The sequence below is a fragment of the Manis javanica genome, chromosome 7 (assembly GCF_040802235.1).
Source record: "Manis javanica isolate MJ-LG chromosome 7, MJ_LKY, whole genome shotgun sequence".
NCBI lineage: Eukaryota > Metazoa > Chordata > Mammalia > Pholidota > Manidae > Manis > Manis javanica.
In genome coordinates this window covers 46,294,861-46,314,760 of record NC_133162.1, presented here as the reverse complement: position 1 = coordinate 46,314,760, position 19,900 = coordinate 46,294,861, and the positions used below count along the sequence as shown (strand labels likewise).

At 41.8% G+C, this 19,900-nt stretch overlaps 1 protein-coding gene across 9 annotated transcripts in view; it reads right to left on the bottom strand.

Moving 5' to 3' along the window:
• LOC108385847 (uncharacterized) overlaps nt 1–19,900 on the bottom strand; it is a 92,897-nt gene that overhangs the window by 57,719 nt on the left and 15,278 nt on the right. The window lies entirely within an intron of this gene.

Genomic DNA, 19,900 nt, shown 5'->3' with positions numbered 1-19,900 from the left:
ATGGAGGTGCAGAAAAATATTCAAGAACTCAGGAACGAATTTAAGTCGGAGATTCAATCATTAAGAAATTCTGTATTTGAAATGAAACATACAATGGAGGGATTTAAAAGCAGATTAGATGCAGTAGAAGAGACAGTAAATGGAACAGAAAGTAGAGAAAAGGAACACAAAGAAGCTGAGGCACAGAGAGAAAAAAAGAATCTCTAAGAATGAAAGAATATTGAGAGAACTATGTGACCAGTCCAAATGGAACAATATTCGCATCATAGATAGTGTCATTGAGGAGGCAATTGCTGAAAACTTCCCCAATCTGAGGAAGGAGATAGTGTCTCAAGCCATTGAGGTGCACAGATCTCCCAACACAAGGGACCCAAGGAAGACAACATCAAGACATATAATAATTAAAATGGCCAAAATCAAGGATAAAGACAGACTGTTAAAAGCAGTTAGAGAAAAAAGATCTCATACAAAGGAAAACCCATCAGGCTATAATCAGACTTCTCAACAGAAACCTTAAAGGCCAGAAACCTTAAAGGCATGATATCTTTAATGCAATGAAGCAGAGAAGGGCCTCGAACCAAGAATATTCTACTCAGCAAGGTTATCATTTAAATCTGACGGAGGGATTGAACAATTTTCAGATAAGAAAAAGTTGAAAGAATTTTCCTAATATAAACCACTTCTACGGTGCATTTTGGAAGGACTCCTATAGATCTAAGTATTCCTAAGGCTAAATAGATGCCACCTAAGGGATAGACATAGAGTACAGAATATGATTCATAACATACAAAGAATGGAGGAGAAAGAAAAAGAAGGAAAAAAACCCGCTAGGTTATGTTTGTAATAGCACACACAGTGAGTTAAATTAGACTGTTAGATAGGTAGGGAATTACTCTTGAACACTGGGTAACCACGAATCTAAAGCCTGCAGGGGTGATAAGTACATATCTTTCAATAATCACCCTAAATGTAAATGGCCTGAATGCACCAATCAAAAGACACAGAGTAATAGAAGGATAAAAAAGCAAAACCCATCGATATGCTGCTTACAAGAGACTCACCTCAAACCCAAACACATGCACAGATTAAAAGTCAAGGGATGGAGAAAGATATTTCATGCAAAAAACAGAGAGAAAAAAGCAGGTGTTGCAATACTAGTATCAGACAAAATAGACTTCAAAATAAAGAAAGTAACAAGAGATAAAGAAGGACATTACATAATGATAAAGGGCTCAGTCCTACAAGAGGATGTAACCATTATAAACATATATGCACCCACTATAGGAGCACCAATATATGTGAAACAAATACTAACAGAATTAAAGGAGGAAATAGAATGCAATGCATTCATTCTGGGAGACTTTAACACACCACTCACTGCAAAGGACAGATCCACCAGACAGAAAATAAGTAAGGATGCAGAGGCACTGAACAACACACTAGAACAGATGGACCTAATGGACATCTATAGAACTCTACACCCAAAAGCAACAGGATACACATTCTTCTCAAGTGCACATGGAACATTCTCCAGAATAGACCACATACTAGCCCACAAAAAGAACCTCAGTAAATTCCAAAAGACTGAAATCCTACCAACCAACTTTTCAGAACACAAAGGTATAAAACTAGAAATAAACTGTACAAAGAAAGCAAAAAGGCTCACAAACACATGGAAGCTTAACAACATGCTCCTAAATAATCAATGGATCAATGACCAAATTAAAATGGAGATCCAGCAATATATGGAAACAAATGACAACAACAACACAAAGCCCCAACTTCTGTGGGACACAGCAAAAGCAGTCTTAAGAGGAAAGTATATAGCAATCCAGGCATATTTAAAGAAGGAAGAACAATCCCAAATGAATAATGTAATGTCACAATTATTGAAATTGGAAAAAGAAGAAAAAATGAGGCCTAAGGTCAGCAGAAGGCAGGACATAATAAAGATCAGAGAAGAAATAAATAAAATTGAGAAGAATAAAACAATAGAAAAAAATCAATGAACCCAAGAGCTGGTTCTTTGAGAAAATAAACAAAATAGATAAGCCTCTAGCCAGACTTATTAAGAGAAAAAGAGAGTCAACACACATCAACAGAATCAGAAACGAGAAAGGAAAAATCACAATGGACCCCACAGAAATACAAAGAATTATTAGAGAATACTTTGAAAACCTATATGCTAACAAGCTGGAAAACCTAGGAGAAATGGAAAACTTCCTAGAAAAATACAACCTTCCAAGACTGACCCAGAAAGAAACAGAAAATCTAAACAGACCAATTACCAGCAACGAAATTGAATCGGTAATCAAAAAGCTACCCAAGAACAAAACCCCCGGGCCAGATGGATTTTCCTTGGAATTTTATCAGACATACAGAGAAGACATAACACCTATCCTCCTTAAAGTTTTCCAGAAAATAGAAGAGGAGGGAATACTCCCAAACTCATTCTATGAAGCCAACATCACCCTAATACCAAAGACCCCACCAAAAAAGAAAACTACAGACCAATATCCCCGATGAATGTAGATGCAAAAATACTTAACAAAATATTAGCAAACCGAATTCAAAAAAAAAATACATCAAAAGGATCGTACACCATGACCAAGTGGGATTCATCCCAGGGATGCAAAGATGGTACAACATTTGAAAATCCATCAACATCATCCACCACATCAACAAAAAGAAGGACAAAAACCACATGGTCATCTCCATAGATGCTGCAAAAGCATTCGACGAAATTCAACATCCCTTTATGATAAAAACTCAACAAAATGGGCATAGAGGGCAAGTACCTCAACATAATAAAGGCCATATATGATAAACCCACAGCTAACTGAACAGCAAGAGGCTGAAAGCTTTTCCTCTGAGATCGAGAACAAGACAGGGATGCCCACTCTCCCCACTGTTATTCAACATAGTACTGGAGGTCCTAGCCACCACAATCAGACAAAACAAAGAAATACAAGGAATCCAGATGGGTAAAGAAGTCGTCAAACTGTCACTATTTGCAGGTGACATGATATTGTACATAAGAAACCCTAAAGACTCCACTACAAAACTACTAGAACTAATATCGGAATTCAGCAAAGTTTCAGGATACAAAATTAACACACAGAAATATGTAGCTTTCCTATACACTAAAAATGAATGAATAGAAAGAGAAATCAGGAAAACAATTCCATTCACAATAGCATCAAAAAGAATAAAATACTTAGGAATAAACCTAACCAAGGAAGTGAAAGGCCTATACCCTGAAAACTACAAGATACCCTTAAGAGAAATTAAAGAGGTCCCTAACAAATGGAAACTCATCCCATGCTCCTGGCTAGGAAGAATTAATATTGTCAACATGGCCATCCTGCCCAAAGCAATATACAGATACGATGCAATCCCTATCAAATTACCAACAGCGTTCTTCAATGAACTGGAACAAATAGTTCAAAAATTCATATGGGACCACCAAAGACCCTGAATAGCCAAAGCAATACCGAGAAGGAAGAATAACATGGGGGGGGGTCTCGCTCCCCAACTTCAAGCTCTACTACAAAGCCACAGTAATCAAGGCAATTTGGTACTGGCACAAGAACAGAGCCACAGACCAGTGGAACAGACTGGAGACTCCAGAAATTAACCCAAATATATATGGCCAATTAATATATGATAAAGGAGCCATGGACATACAATGGGGAAATGACAGTCTCTTCATCAGATGGTGCAGGCAAAACTGGACAGCTACATGTAAGAGAATGAAACTGGATCACTGTCTAACCCCATAAACAAAACTAAACTACAAATGGATCAAAGACCTGAATATAAGTCATGAAACCATAAAACTCTTAGAAAAAAACATAGGCAAAAATCTCATGGTCATAAACATGAGTGACTTCTTCATGAACATATCTCCCCGGGCAAGGGCAAGAAAGGCAAAAATGAACAAGTGGGACTATATCAAGCTAAAAAGCTTCTGTACAGCAAAGGACACCATCAATAGAACAAAAAGGTATCCTGCAGTGTGGGAGAATGTACTCATAAATGACAGATCCGATAAAGGATTGCCATCCAAAATATATAAAGAGCTCACACGCCTCAACAAACAAAAAGCAAATAATCCAATTTAAAAAATGGGCAGAGGATCTGAATAGACAGTTCTCTAAAGAAGAAATTCAGATGGCCAACAGACACATGAAAAGATGCTCCACATCACTAGTCATCAGAGAAATGCAAATTAAAGCCACAATGAGGTATCACCTCACACCAGTAAGGATCGCCATCATCTAAGAGACAAACAACAAGAAACGTTGGTGAGGTTGTGGAGAAAGGGGAACCCTCCTACACTGTTCAACCATTGTGGAAAGCAGTATGGAGGTTCCTCAGAATGCTCAAAATAGAAATACCATTTGACCCAGGAATTCCACTTTGAGGAATTTACCCTAAGAATGCAGCAGCCCAGTTTGAAAAAGACAGATGCACCCCTATGTTTATCGCTGCACTATTTACAATAGCCAAGATATGGAAGCAACCTAAATGTCCATCAGTAGATGAATGGATAAAGAAGATGTGGTACATATAGACAATGGAATATTACGCAGCCATAAGAAAAAAGCAGATCCTACCATTCCCAGCAACATGGATTGAGCTAGAGGGTATTATGCTCAGTGAAATAAGCCAGGCAGAGAAAGACAAGTACCAAATGATTTCACTCATATGTGGAGTATAAGAACAAAGGAAAACTAACACAGAGAAGACAAGTAGTGATTCTACAACATTTTGCTATGCTGATGGACAGTGACTGTAAAGGGGTTTAAAGGGGCGACCTGGTTATACAGAGGATCAAAGCCTAAGTTGGCTACCCAGAAAATGAACTAAGATACGATATGAAAAAGAACTTCCAACATCAGCACTCTCGGGAAGACTCATGCCAGAAGATGATCATCAAAAAACCCCAACAAAGATCCAGGCGCTGCTACAGGTGTAGATGCACTCATCCCACCGGTTCCTGGACTTGCCATGGGAATGAAGAAGGAGATATCTAAGCTGGCCTGTGCATACAGTAAAACAACAAATTTGACTGGATCTATACTGTTGGAACTCAACCAAGAATTAGGAGAAGTGCAAATTGTAGCACTCCAAAATCTTACAACTACAGACTATTTACTGTTAAAAGAACATATGGGATGTGAACAGTCCCCAGGAATGGGCTGTTTTAATTTGTCTGATTTCTCTCAGACTGTTCAAGTTCAGTTGGACAATATGCACCATATCATAGATAAGTTTTCACAAATGCCTAAGGTGCCTAACTGGTTTTCTTGGTTTCACGGGAGATGGCTGGTAATTATAGGTATGCTTTGGTTATATAACTGTACTCCTATTATGTTAATGTGTGTGCGCAATTTAATTAGTAGTTTAAAACCTATACATGCTGAAATTACTCTACAAGAAGATATGTCAAAGAAATAATCAATCTTCCCAGGTTTTCTTCCGCCTGCTACTTCTGTAGCTTTTCTTCTTCCTTCCTAATTACAACCCTTAAGTAGAATTCGTGCCTCATATAGAATTTACTGTGTATCATAATTCTTCCAAGTGATAAAGATACCTCAAGACAAATGCTGGGCATAGAAGCCACAGGGCATAAATATGCAAAGAAGTAAAAAACTAACCTTTTCAAACAATATGGCTTCTCTCTCACTTACCAACTTTACATTTCCTTGTATGGCCCCGGAAGATGACTGGTTAGCCAGAGATGGGTAAGATTCCTCAAGGGAGGAACAACCTAAGACAGCCACAGTCGCAGGGGGACCATCAGGTGAGAAATTTGGGGATCAACAGAGGTGAGGCTTAGAACCTCTCCCCATCTGTTCTGAGAGAAATCTTCTGCATCCGTGGAGGTTTTATTGCCCCTGTCTAGCTTGGATTAACACACAGTCTACAGGCACACACCTGATCATCTACATTTGCTCTCTTACAACACTAAACTATGTTTTCTACCTTTATCTTGCATCTACCTACCACTCCAGCATTTTATTAAAAATAATAATAATAAAGAGTGAAATGTGGTATCCACATATAAATCAAGTATAAAAATCAAACAAATATTCATATTTGGACTGATTGTTTATAGTTCATAATGCATGATCAAAACCAAAAGTTTCTGTGATGACTGCCCTTGTACTGTTCACCATGTAACTTATTCACTATGTAAGAATTTGTTCTCCACATAAGAACTTGTTCGTTATGCTTCAGAAGATTGGAGACTGACAAAAATTAGGCTTGGGGTGGATTAATGATTGTGCATTGAGCATTGACTCCCCTATACAGAATTTTATTGTTGTTAACAACCATTTGATCAATAAATAGGAGAGATGCCCTCACAAAACAAACAAAAAACAAACAAACAAAAAGTACACACTTCCAGTGGTAAAATAAATAAGTAACCAGGATGTAATATATAGCATAAGGAATATAGTCAAAATATTGTAACAACTTGGTATGGTGATAGCTGGTACCTAGAATTATCATGTATATAAATGTTGAATCACTGTGTTGTACACCTGAAACTAATGTAATACTGTGTGTCAACTACCCTTCAATAAAAAATAATTATCTACAAAAAAAAAAAAGGAACAAAGGAAAACTGAAGGAACAAAACAGCAGCAGAATCACAGAACCCAAGAATGGACTAATATTTACCAAAGGGAAAGGAACAGGGGAGGATGGGTGGGAAGGGAGGGATAAGGGTGGGGGAAAAGAAAGAGGGCATTACGATTACCATGTATAGTGCATGAGGGCCACGGGGACAGCTGTGCAACACAGAGAAGACAAGTAGTGATTTTACAGCATCTTACTACCCAGATGAACAGTGACTGTGAAGGGGTAGGTGGGGGGGACTTGGTGAAGGGGGGACCCTAGTAAACATAATGTTCGTCATGTAATTGTAGATTAATGATACCAAAATAAATTAAATAAATAAATAAAAAAGACATAGAGTCACTGATTGGATAAAAAAACAAGACCCATCTGCTGCCTTTCTGAACAGGATTCTCCACTCTGCCAAATTCAGTTTCCCCAGGGTGCTGAGCTGGGCTAGCCTGTTCACAGATTGTGGGCCATCTTCATGCAAATGTGCTTTCATTCCATTATTGTTCACAGAGGTACCATGTGACCCCTCTATGAGGAAAAGTGCCTCTCTGATAATGTTTTCTTGCAGGGGCCCTTCAAGCTGAATACCTTTCTCAAGGCGGTGATGTGATGATTAAATGAAGTGGTATCCACATGAAACAGTCCATCAGGGAGCAGTCATTTAAAACTGCCACTGTGCTGAGCTGGGTTTGTTTACCAGCTACATAGGCAGGGCCAAACACAGTACCCTCTTTAAGGAGACAGCATGCACATGAGCAGACGTTCAGAGTGATCTGCACACACTCACTGCTCAATTCAAGTTCAAGCCATTTTCACTGCCCTTTTTGAGAAACTGTGCAGGGAAAGGTCCTTCTCATACTTTTTAATAAAGTTCAGCTTTAACAGTCTTGGTATTTGCAATTCTACATATGTACTGAGTTTAATTTTTGTGTGTGTATATAATATGGGGCAATTGGTTTATTGGAGCATTCAGCCACTAACAAGACAATAAAGAGATCTGGACTCTAGTTCTGACTCTAGCTAAACTAGCTGCATGACTTTAGCAAGTCGCTTAATTTCTCTGAGCCTGTTTCCAAAAAGGAATAAGATGAAGTTCCTTTCAGGGCTCATAGTCCATGGTTTGCTGCTCTTTGAATAAATCTAGGTAAAGAAGAAAAGTATGTGGTCCTATGCTATAACATTTCCAACTCGAGTGTGTTGAAGTACAGAAAGTCTCTCTTGAGGAACTGTTCTAAGAATGATCACTAGGCAAAATGTTCCTTTGAGTCATGTTGAGGAGGCCAGGGAAAACCGTCAGTCAAGTCCAGAGCACTGCTCACCTCTGTGAGCCTGGGAGAAGTGATAGAAACAGGCATGGGATAGCCAGGGAAGAGCTGCTGGCCCTGCCCTTAGCCTGGGATAAATATTGGCTGCCGCCAGCCTCTCCCTTGGCTGAGTAAGAAGTGTTGCCACCATCACTCAGCAGTTTTGCAAAGATGGAGAACCATATGGTTCTGTCTCTCAGGAAAGGCAACACCTTCCTGTAACTCAGGAAGGTCTCCCTGGAGAAGTTTAAATTTCACTGTAATATAGCTTTGTGTGTGTCATCTTGGCGCACTTTTGAGGCCCTGCTAGAGGCCAGCCAGTTCCCCTCCTTGTATAGTTGCGTTCACACCTCCAAACACCTCCCATATGGGGCTCTTATACTCCAGGCCACTCTACAACCACCCGCATCACTCCAGGACCAGGTACCACACAACTAGGGGCAGCCCATATGCCAGGAGAGCCCATTGAACTTACTCAGATTAGCCAGTGTTACCCTGCCTTGTCCATTCTTTCCCACAGAAGCCATAATAAAGGTACTTATCTGTGGTTCCCCTCCCCTGCTCATGACAAACCCCAGGACTTCCCTTCATGGCCCCACATGGTATCCTGTGTGCTCCCCACGGAACTGTGAGTATAACAAAACTGTAAAACTCTTGCCAGTTCCTCCCTCTAACCTCACCATTCTTTCCCCAGGTGACATGATTAAAGCAATCATATCTGATTAAACATGAAAGAGAATAGGTTTTCTGAAGCTTGGATAGTTGTCCAATGACTAACACATAGGGGTGTATTTGGTCAACCCCTGGCCTCAAGATGGGACTAATTCTGTACCAGAATTTGTGCTCTAGAACTTCCGTGAGGGGTTATATTGGGGACAGTCTCACATCCAGGCTAGAGGGAGAGGAGGGGCCAGGGATAGGGGGATGGGCAGCAAGGAGGAGATGAGGAGGGACCAAGAATCACCCAGGGAAAGCTGGAACCACAGCGGGCTTGCTTGCAAAAGCTGGACTCCTTGCCGGACATTTCTGATGCAGGAGGCAGGCACTACGCAAGGCAGAGGCAGATGCCCCAACTTCTCCCTTTTCCCCCACCTCCATCTCCATCTCCCGCCGATGCCTCCCACTGGCAGGACCTAGGCAAGCACAGGCACATGAGAGTCAGAACCACAGCCTGTACAAGTTGTGTCCACGATTCAGAGCAGAGAAGGGCAGGGGAGTGGAGGAACAGATCGGAGGGCAAAAAGGCTAGGCTGTTGGATGGCCTCTTGAAAAGAATCAGTTTGAAACAGGAACCCTGTAACCATGACAACCACCGAGCAGCAGCTGTGTCCTCAGCCTAGGTACATACATGCCCCTCACTTTGTATCTCCATGTGTGCCAGGCCTGCTTCTCCCATTCGTGACCTGCCTGGACTATACAGTCCCGTGGCATGAGCCTGGGGATCACAGAACCCTGTGGGGACTGCACAGACCGTGTAGTCCGGTCTCCCATGTTAGAGAGGAGAAGAGGGAAGCCTAGAGGGGGGCCAGACTGACCCAAGCTGCTGAGGGGCAGAGCCCAGCGGCTTCTCCAGTTTGGTGTTCTTTCCTCTACACACTGATCTGCAGAAGGGATTTAAAAGTCTCCCTCTAATCACACAGACAGTGCCCTGGGGAATGAGTGTATTTTAAAATGCAAAACAACAATCCAGACTTTTGAAGAACAAAATGGTTGGTTTAAATCAGGTGGAAAAGCCATTTACCAAATGGGTGTAATAAAAAAAGTCCAAATCTAACCTAAAGGGATTTTGTCTTCCCTTTTTTTTTTTTTTACTACATCTGAACAACATGTTCTTTTTCCTTTTAAATGACTTTAGAATGAGTGCCTAATAATGAAGGCTATTACAATGAAGTTTTTATGAATTAAAATAGCTGTTTTCTTGTTTCAGACGGCTACACAGGTTTTCTCAGTATCTTACTCTATTGGGCTTTTATCTTACAGAAAATGGGGAGAGGGAGTCTTTCCTGGTTACCATATTCATTGTGCCTTTTTCTGTTTTTCACATATTCCACTATACACAATTTGGAGTAGAAAATGATTCAGGGTAACTTGGCAAGTTGAATTTTAACAGCAAGAATTCTGAAACTTCAGATTTACCAAAGGTGTGTGAACTGGCTTTAATTGAATCTGATTTGCTTAAATTGAAGAGTTAACAGTTATCACAATTCACCAGCTGCTCTCAGCAGGGTCTCTAAGCCTCTTCTCTAAATTGGCGCATTCATGCCTCTAAGCAGAACAATTAGCGGAAATTTCTGGAAATCCCTGGAAATTCAGCACCAGGTGGTAATACTGCTAACCTGTTAGAGTCAGGTGACTCTACAACTTCCTCTCTTCTCATTTTAATTGCAGACTATTTATGTAGAAAAGTTATGCTAGTAAATGTGGTGATCATCACAAGTTTTTAATAGTTGTGGTTTTCCCTGCTATGTAAACAATAAAATATTAACAATCATTTGGGTTCACTAACTCTAAACTTCTAAAGAAGGGTTACCAGAATTTTAACAAAAGAATATTAACAGGGTCAAGAGAACTATTCTGTGGTAAAATAAAAGAAGTGATTTGGCTTGAACAGGAAAAAAATGTTTTTTTCTTGTCTCCCCAATACAGGTTTCCCCCACTCACTGAAAGTTCAATTTCTACCACTTTGCTCTTAATGAAAAAACCTACAGTAGTACCTGCTTTTGCTAATGAAAGAAATCCAAAGAGGACTTTCACTTTTACAAAATGGTAATTGCTTCTTGCCTTTGTTACATTTTTTCAGCTTACAAAAGGTTTCATAGGAACACTCTACTTTGGGGTAGCAAGAAAACCTGTATGTTTCTTTTTCCGAGCTTGAGCTCACTGGTTCTCATGGAAGGTTATTAGCCTCAATCTTTTTCATAATCTCACTGTTCTTTCTCAGACACTAGTAGCAAACTGAAGATCACTTTGAAAGATAATTGACTTTTGCATAGTAATGTGGTCATATTTTGAGAAGTGTCTTGCCTGAGGGTTTCAGCCCTGGGCAAGTTCACTGCGGATTCAGTGAGACCATTCCGAGAAATGACAATGGGACTTCTTGGGATAAAAGTGTTATACCTGGCTTTAGTGTCCCGGTGGTAGGTCAGGCACTAGAATCACGTCTGCATCCAGCCATCTGCAGGTCCGTAATCCACCTCCATCTCTGCCTCAGCCTGGAGCACTGGGCAGAGCTCTTTATATAGTGACTCAGTAAATAGTAGCTTATTGCCCACGGATGTGGAAGCAGTAGCCTAGCAGCAGGCCAATTACATCATCAAGTAGTTTAGGTTCAGATAAGGAGGATCTGGCCATAGGAACTTCCATTTTCCCCACAAGGGTCATTAAAAGAAAAACCTGCACACCACCAAACACTAGAGTCTTGTGATCCTAGTGGCCAGATTATCAACACTTCCAAGCCTCTCTCTTTCTCAAGGAGCTTCTTATTCCCCACCAAACCAAAACCAGAAATCTCAGACTGCTGAAAAACAGACCTTATTTGTCATTATCCCCAGCCTAGCTGCTGCTCCTTAAAATAAGGATAGTGGTGTAGTAAGTACCAGCATTTGTTTTCATCAGATATGGTAAGACATACAGACATGGAAATGATTTCCATGGAGAAGTTTACACTCACAGATCCTTAGAAACAGGAGCCATGGCATAGCACAGAGTGGGGGCCACACCGGGAAGCACCAGGGTCTGTAGGGAAGCAGAGGAAACAGGAAGAAAACATACGTAATGTAATACAGGATAAGCAGATTTAGGACTGGCTAGCTGGAGTAATTTCAGCAGCCTCTGGACTGTAGAAATGGACTACAAGCCTATGGACTTGTCTCATACCTGGCCCTGGTGTGATCAGGGCAGGTGGATAGTGGCTCAAAGTATAAAAGCTCTCATAAAAGAGTAGTTGGGGGTATGGTCTCTGCTTTGATTGGTTTATATTGCTTGCAGACAAGACATTTACTCTCTCTAGGAACTGGCTAGCCCTGGAAAGGACAGTCTCTCCAGGTCAGCAAGGAGCCAGATATCAAAGCATCGGAATAAAAAGACACACTTAACACAGATAATCTCAACCCTTCTCCTCAGAAGGTGATTCCCTTCTCTCTCCTCACATCAAGTGCTTAGCCAGTCTCTCTGCCTTTACTGTGCAATCCCTCATAGTGGGATGCTGTTTCCTTTCCCTCCCACCTACTTTAATCCTACTCACCTTCAATTCTATTCTTCATGAGATATTCCAGGACCACTCTTGTCCTCACTGATCTCTTCCACATCTGAATCCCTGCAATCCACACTTAAGCAGACAAGTTCTTTGGGAATAGCTATTGGTAAGGTGACAACTTTGACCAGAATACTTGTGAGAAAACAGAAAAGAAAAGCAGATTGCTGACCAAACATACATAAATCTCTGAAAGGGAACCAATATCCAGCCCTGTCTTTTTTCTGAATAGCACTCCAATTTTGTTTGGAGGCACCAATTGCCTAGCCCCTGAGGATTAGTTGTAGTTGGCTGTATCAACAACAGTAATCCTGTTTCTCACTTGCCCCGCCTCCTTGCAATTAGACATGGACATGTGACATAATTCTGCTGTAGGAGATATACGTGAAAGTGGACTGATAGAGGAGCATAGATATCTAATCCTTCCCTCATTTTCATGATGGATGGACCTTCTGCAGCCATCTTGCAACCATGAGGCAACAAATAGGAGCACGACAACCAATTTGCTAAGAATGTCAGCACAGAAAGATAGAAAGTTCCTGGGTCCCTGATGGCATAGTTGAGAGGGTAAGCCCACATCAGTAGCCACCTACCCTGGAGTGCCAGCTGTAAATAAATAAATAAACTGTGTTGCTTTAAAGCTACTAATGGCATTCCTAACTACTATCTATCACTTCATTTTTCCAGTAATACACCAGAAATTTTGTCTGTGAAATTATTCTTCTGTTCACTCAAATGTGAATAAAAGAAAGAAGATATATTTTTGTCCTTATTCCTATATCATTAAAACAAAACACACAGGATTGAAATTTTTCCATCAGTTTAACAATTTTTTGATGAGGTTATTTGCCATTATGACAGAAAAATCTAGTAGCTGCCTCCAAACTGATTATTTGTAACATGAGTCGTTATTTGGATGAGCATATTTTGTTTTTCAACTGCATTTTGTTTAATAAGTAGGATATCCATTTACATAAATACTGCTATTGTAAAGTATATTGATGATTAAAAATCTAGGTTCCTTGATTTATCACACATAATCCATTATAGTATATAATTTGGATGGACTGGGGTGATAATAAAAGTCTTTTTTAGTGTCAGATCAAGACAAAAAAAAACAAAAACAAAAAAGTCAACAGATTACAGAACAAAAATTTAGTCTGTCTGACTTAGTCTTAAACTCCAGGTAATTCTGCTTTACCCACCTCAAACAAATAAATCAGGAGTGAGTAGGAAATAATTAAATCATTGTGTCATATGAAATAGTTGCTTCACAGAGTTAATGGCTCAAAATAATATAACTGATTTCTCAAGGTATTGTTTATAGTATTTGAAGTTTCAGCAAACAAGCTGAGTACAAGCTGATTCCAAACCTAACCATCCATACTTTATATTCTGTAATATACATGCTCAAGTATTCAAATAGACTAATGAGACCCAAAAGAATAACAAACACTGTATGATTATTTCACAGTCTGCCCAGGTTTTCATAAAATCTTTAACTGAATCAATCACAAAGTTGTTGATAAAATAAACTAGCCAATTCAAGCATTCAACTTCACAGGTTCTTTTCACTGCAGTGACAAGTCACTAAAGTATTTCTCCAATATAAAGTGCTTCCTTTATAGAATGATGCAATAGGAGCCATAGAGAAAAGCTAAGTAGGTGGCAGTGCATAGACTTCAGGAGAGACAGACCACGGTCTGGTCCATTCTTTCCCACTATCCACTGTGGATCCTTGAGCAAGTCATTTAGCATTACTAAACTCCCATTTCCTCTATTGTTGAATGAGGATAACACCTACCATTCAAGATTGTTGTGAGGATTATTTTGTAAACAGACTGGTAGTCCATTCAATTTACCAGTAAAGCAAGTACATTAAAAAAAAAATGACTGTTTTTATCATAGACAATTGCAGCCCATGCTGGATGAATTGCCCTAACTGGCACAGAGCAACATTGACTCTGGACTTTAGCATGAAGTGATTGTTCTGGTATATGTGTTCTTCACAATCCCCACTGATAAAGAAAACAAAAGCAGTTAGCTTTTTTCTGAGGACAGTATTGTATGTTCAGTCTTGCCCCAGGTGAGTCACCTCTGCTCTCAGTCAAAAGAGAGTCCACAGGTCCTTGAGCATCGTTACTTTCTAGAGAGCATCATGCTGACCCACTATATTGATGACATCCTATTAGTTGGCCCTAACTAGTGACAGTTAACTAAGAGACAGAAGACCTCTAGCACTGAAGTCAGAACTGTTGTTAAATGCCCTCTGCTTCTACTAGAGAAACAGTTTTGTGACGTTAGACCATTTTCTTAAACTCACAGTTTCAACTTTCTTTTTTCTAAAATAGGAGGAATAGTAACTACCTGAAATAATTACTAAGAGAATGCAAGGAGATAATATCTATGAATATACTTAGTTAAAAGCCTACCACATAGTAGATACAAAAAACTACTTAAGTAAATGGAAGCTACTTATACTGATTTTTATTTTAAAGCTTTGAAGAGTTTTAACAGATCTATTCCAGTGAGTGTGTGTGTGTGTGTGTGTGTGTGTTTCACTTCTAAAGGTTTTCTGTATTTAAAATTCATATTTTCCTCCCAGGTTTACTAAGTTAAAAGCAAAACTTGTTTAAGAAGTTCAAACTGATGACAAACATGGGCCCAATTATAACCTTCAGGCATTCTTCAATGTTAATCTTAAATCATTTTTATGTAAATTGAAACTTCTTTGAATATCCAATCAGGTTACATCCATAGAAGACAAACCAATGTTTTTAAACAGATTTTGAATGTCAAAGAGATTTCGCTGCCTAGGGCACCAGCTACATAAAATTAACAAACCCTCCTCTGACATGTTGAAGAAGAATGATTTTAAACCCTCAATAATTCCTTCATGCACTTGAAAAATTTTGAGAATTGTTGGCAGCCGCGCTCAGAAAATAGCGCCCAATGCAGGGCAGCCGGAAGGCCCCGAACTTCCTAATGACAAATCATCCCACACCACTAAACTACATGCTAATTGCGCCTTGGCATAAGGACCAATGAGACCCACCAAATGGTTATGCTAATAAGGCATATGGAGCCGCACCAACCAGGTCAGAGCATGAGAACTATATAAGCAAGCCTCTCCTTCCCCTCTGGGTCCTGCCCAACTCATTTGTTTCACAAAGAGCTGAAGAATAAAGCTTTCTGCAGAAGAATCCTGCTGTTGTTGCATGCTGTTCTTGCCGGCGAGGACAGGGCATGCGACAAGTGGTGCCGAATCCCGGGAACCAGAACATCACCGGCACAGGGAGGACCCTTCAGACATCTGGAGAGGATTCAGAACTGCAGGTCAGAAGAAAGCCTGGAGGGGTAAGTTCCGAGAGGCCCCTGCTTTTTAGGATGATGGTTGATGGTTCTCTGTAAATAAGGAGGCACCATGGGGAATGCACCGTCATTAGTCACGGCACTGCAGACAGCTCTCAAAGAGCGAAACTTGAAGGTCTCCAGCAAAGTCTTAGGATCTTTTGTGAAGGAGATAGACCGTGTGGCCCCCTGGTTCATTTGTTCAGGGTCCCTCTCAATCCCGAGCTGGGACAAACTGGGGAAAGATCTTGATAGAGAGGAGGAGGAGGGTAGCCTGAGGGGAGGCACCAGGCCCCTCTGGAAACTGATTAGAGCTTGTCTGCAAGATGAGAGATGTGAAAAGGTAATAAAAGAAGGTCAGAGAGCATTGACAGATATCCAAGAGAGCATGTCAGAAACGGAACGGGAAACAGAGCGCGCGCGGCCGAAAAAAGGCCACAAAAACGAAGGTAAAGAAACCTCAGAGTGAGGGAGAAAGCCCGCCTAGGGCAAAAGCGAAAGAGCCCCGAGAAGCGAATGACGATCGCCTCGGAGAAAATAGTAAATACCCCTGGAAAGAGTTGAGGGACCTCCAACTCTCCAATAGGGAATCTGAGGAAGAATTAACATCCGCAGAGGAAGGGGAAGAAAATAAAACCACAGAGTGTAGAAGTAAGGGAACCAGCAAAGTTGAAAAGCGGACCAAGGAAAAAATGAAAGCAGGGTGTCCCCCGACGCCCGTTGCCCCGCCACCTTACGTGAGTGGCGCACTCTCCTTTTGCCACCCAGATACTCTTCAGGCAATTAGACAAATGTTTCCTGTATTTGAGGATAATGGCGTACGCTCTCACCAGCCCCTGAGCCATAAACAAGTTAAGGAGTTAGCAGAATCCGTTCGGGCTTATGGAGTCAGTGCTAACTATACCATAGCACAAGTTGAGAGATTAACAGAGACAGCCATGACACCCGCAGACTGGCAATATGTAACTAAGGCATGCCTTTCTAGTATGGGGCAATACATAGAATGGAAGGCATTGTGGCATGATATCAGCATGACCCAGGCACGCGCAAACGCGGCCGAAGGACAGCCTGCGTGGTCATATGATATGCTGACGGACCAAGGACAGTGGGTAGCCAACCAGACCGCCTTCCCCTTACAGGTATACGCACAAATAAACACGTGCGCCGCCAAGGCATGGAAAGCCCTCACCAACAAAGGAGAAGTATCAGGCAATTTGACAAAAATTATTCAGGGGCTGAGCGAGCCATTTTCTGACTTTGTCGCTCGTATGATGGAGGCCGCAGGCAGAATATTTGGAGATCAGGAACAAGCAATGCCCCTAGTGGAGCAATTAGTATTTGAACAATGTACCAAGGAATGCAGACAGGCGATAACACCCTGGAAACAAAAAGGGATACATGCCTGGTTGAAAGCCTGTAGAGAAATAGGAGGGCCACTCACCAATGCGGGCCTAGCCGCGGCCATATTACAGAGCCACAAACAAGCCAGGATCACTAACAGAAGTATCAAATGCTTTCAATGCGGGAAATTAGGACATATAAAGAGAGAGTGTAGGAGCCCAGCTTCAGAACAAACAACCCAAAAGACCCCTGGGTTGTGCCCTAAGTGTAAGAAAGGCAGGCATTGGGCCAATGAGTGCCGGTCTATTAAAGATATAGAAGGGAAACCCTTAGAACTGCCAAAAAACGCCCAGAGGGGCCCCCGTCACCAGGGCCCGCAAATATATGGGGCAACCAGCACGCAAGTGTCATTCGGGAACAACCAGGCCCCCCAAGGAGAGCCACTTCAGGTTCCGCGGGATTGGACATCCGTGCCACCACCAGAATAGTGTTGACTCCACAGATGGGAGTTCAGCCTATCCCTTCAGACTTTAAAGGCCCCCTACCACCAAATACCGTTGGGTTGCTCTTAGGGCGCTCTTCTGCTGCCTTGAAAGGCCTGACAGTCCATCCCGGAGTCATAGATCAAGATTATGAAGGACAGGTAAAAATCATGTGTTCGGCCCCTAGAGGAATCTACCCTATATCTCCGGGAGACCGCATAGCCCAGCTCTTAGTTTTACCTAGTCTCCACGCCAATTATCCTGCTACCAACACGGAGAGGGGAGAAAGGGGCTTCGGCTCCTCTGACTGGGATTCAGCCTTCATAGTATTAGATTTAGCAGACAGACCAAAATTAACTCTTCAAATAGAGGGAAAGAGCTTTGAGGGAATCCTAGACACTGGAGCAGATAAAAGTATTATCTCTGCAACCTGGTGGCCCTCCAAGTGGCCTGTGACCCAATCCTCACATTCATTACAAGGTTTAGGATATGAGTCAAGCCCTTCAATTAGTGCCAAACCATTGAAATGGCGAGCCCCTGAAGGACAAGAGGGTACAGTCACCCCTTATGTACTCCCTCTACCGGTCAATTTATGGGGGAGGGATGTCATGAGAGACTTAGGCCTCAAACTCATTAATGAATACTCCACCCCCGCCCAAGGCATGATGATGGACATGGGATACATCCCTGGCAAGGGGCTGGGGAAACACCAACAGGGACACATAGAGCCCATCCTGCCCAAAGTAAAGAATGACCGTCACGGCCTGGGTTTTTCATAGGGGCCATTGAAGATGCCATGCCCATACCTTGGCTCACAGAGGAGGCCGTATGGGTTCCTCAGTGGCCCCTATCCTCTGAAAAATTAGAAGCAGCTCATTGCTTAGTGCAAGAGCAGCTCCAAGTGGGACACCTAGAACCCTCTGTGTCCCCATGGAACACACCCATATTTGTAATCAGGAAAAAGTCAGGATCATGGAGGTTGCTTCATGATCTGAGAGCAGTAAATGCTCAAATGAGAATGCTTGGACCCGTACAACGGGGACTGCCACTCCTCTCTGCCTTACCCAAAGAATGGAAAGTGCTCATAATAGATATTAAAGATTGTTTCTTTTCTATACCTCTAAGCTCCAAGGACAGGGAAAGATTTGCTTTTACTTTGCCAGCTATTAACCATGAACAACCCGATGCCAGATTTCAGTGGAAGGTCCTCCCTCAAGGAATGGCAAATAGCCCCACCATATGTCAACTGTACGTTCAGCGAGCGCTAGACCCAATTCGTAAGACCTATCCCACGCTAAAGATCATCCATTACATGGATGACATCCTTCTTTGCTCCCCACAACCAGCGGAAATAGAAGAAGCATATATAGATCTCACTAGATCCCTAGAAAATTGGAGACTGAATATAGCAAGCGAGAAGGTCCAAAAATCTAGTGTTAGCAAATTCCTAGGAGCAACCATTTACACAGATGTAATTTGCCCCCAAAAGCTTGAGATAAGACATAATCAATTGCGAAATTTGAATGACTTCCAAAAACTCCTAGGGGATATTAATTGGTTGCGCCCATACTTAAAGATACCCACCACTGAGTTGACACCACTGTTTAAAATCCTAGAAGGAGACCCACAACTAACGTCACCGCGCTCCCTCACACCTGAGGCATTACAAGCCATTCGCAAAGTAGAACAGGCTTTGATGACAGCACAATTAAATAGAGTGCAATCGAATGAACCCTTTGAGTTGTGTGTGCTTCCCACCCCGGAGCTGCCAACAGCAGTTTTATGGCAGCACGGCCCACTGATCTGGATCCATCCCCAAGCCTCTCAGGCTAGGACAATAGAGTACTATCCGGCAGCTGTGGCCAAACTTGCTTTGAGAGGAGTAAAAACCTCCATGACACATTTCGGAGAGGCTCCAGCTAAAATTATAACCCCTTACAGCGTAGAACAGATACAAGTATTATGTGCTATGAACGATGATTGGGCCATACTTGCTTACAGTTTCTCAGGAACCTTTGATAATCATTTCCCTAAACATCCCCTCATCAACTTCGCCAAAAATCATCTCCTAGTATTCCCTCGGGTCACTAGCCTAACCCCGCTGCCTCATGGAAAAACAGTTTACACGGACGGGTCTAAGACAGGCACAGGTGCCTATGTCCATGATGGCAAAGTTGTGACAAAAGGCTACACGCCTGACACTCCACAAATAGTGGAATGTCGCATAGTCTTAGAGGTCCTACAAATCTTTCCTGAACCTTTAAATATTGTGTCTGACTCCTGTTATGTAGTTAATGCAGTCAAATCTCTAGAAGTGGCCGGGCTAATCAAAGTGTCCAGCCCAGTAGCCACTTTGTTCAAACAGATACAATCAGCACTACTTCATAGGCAATCTCCTTTGTATATAACTCATATCAGAGCACATTCAGGCCTTCCCGGGCCTATGACCCAAGGAAACCACCTGGCAGACCTCGCAACCAGAAATATAGCTTTTCCCCTGCTAGACCCTATCACCACAGCTTCAAAAT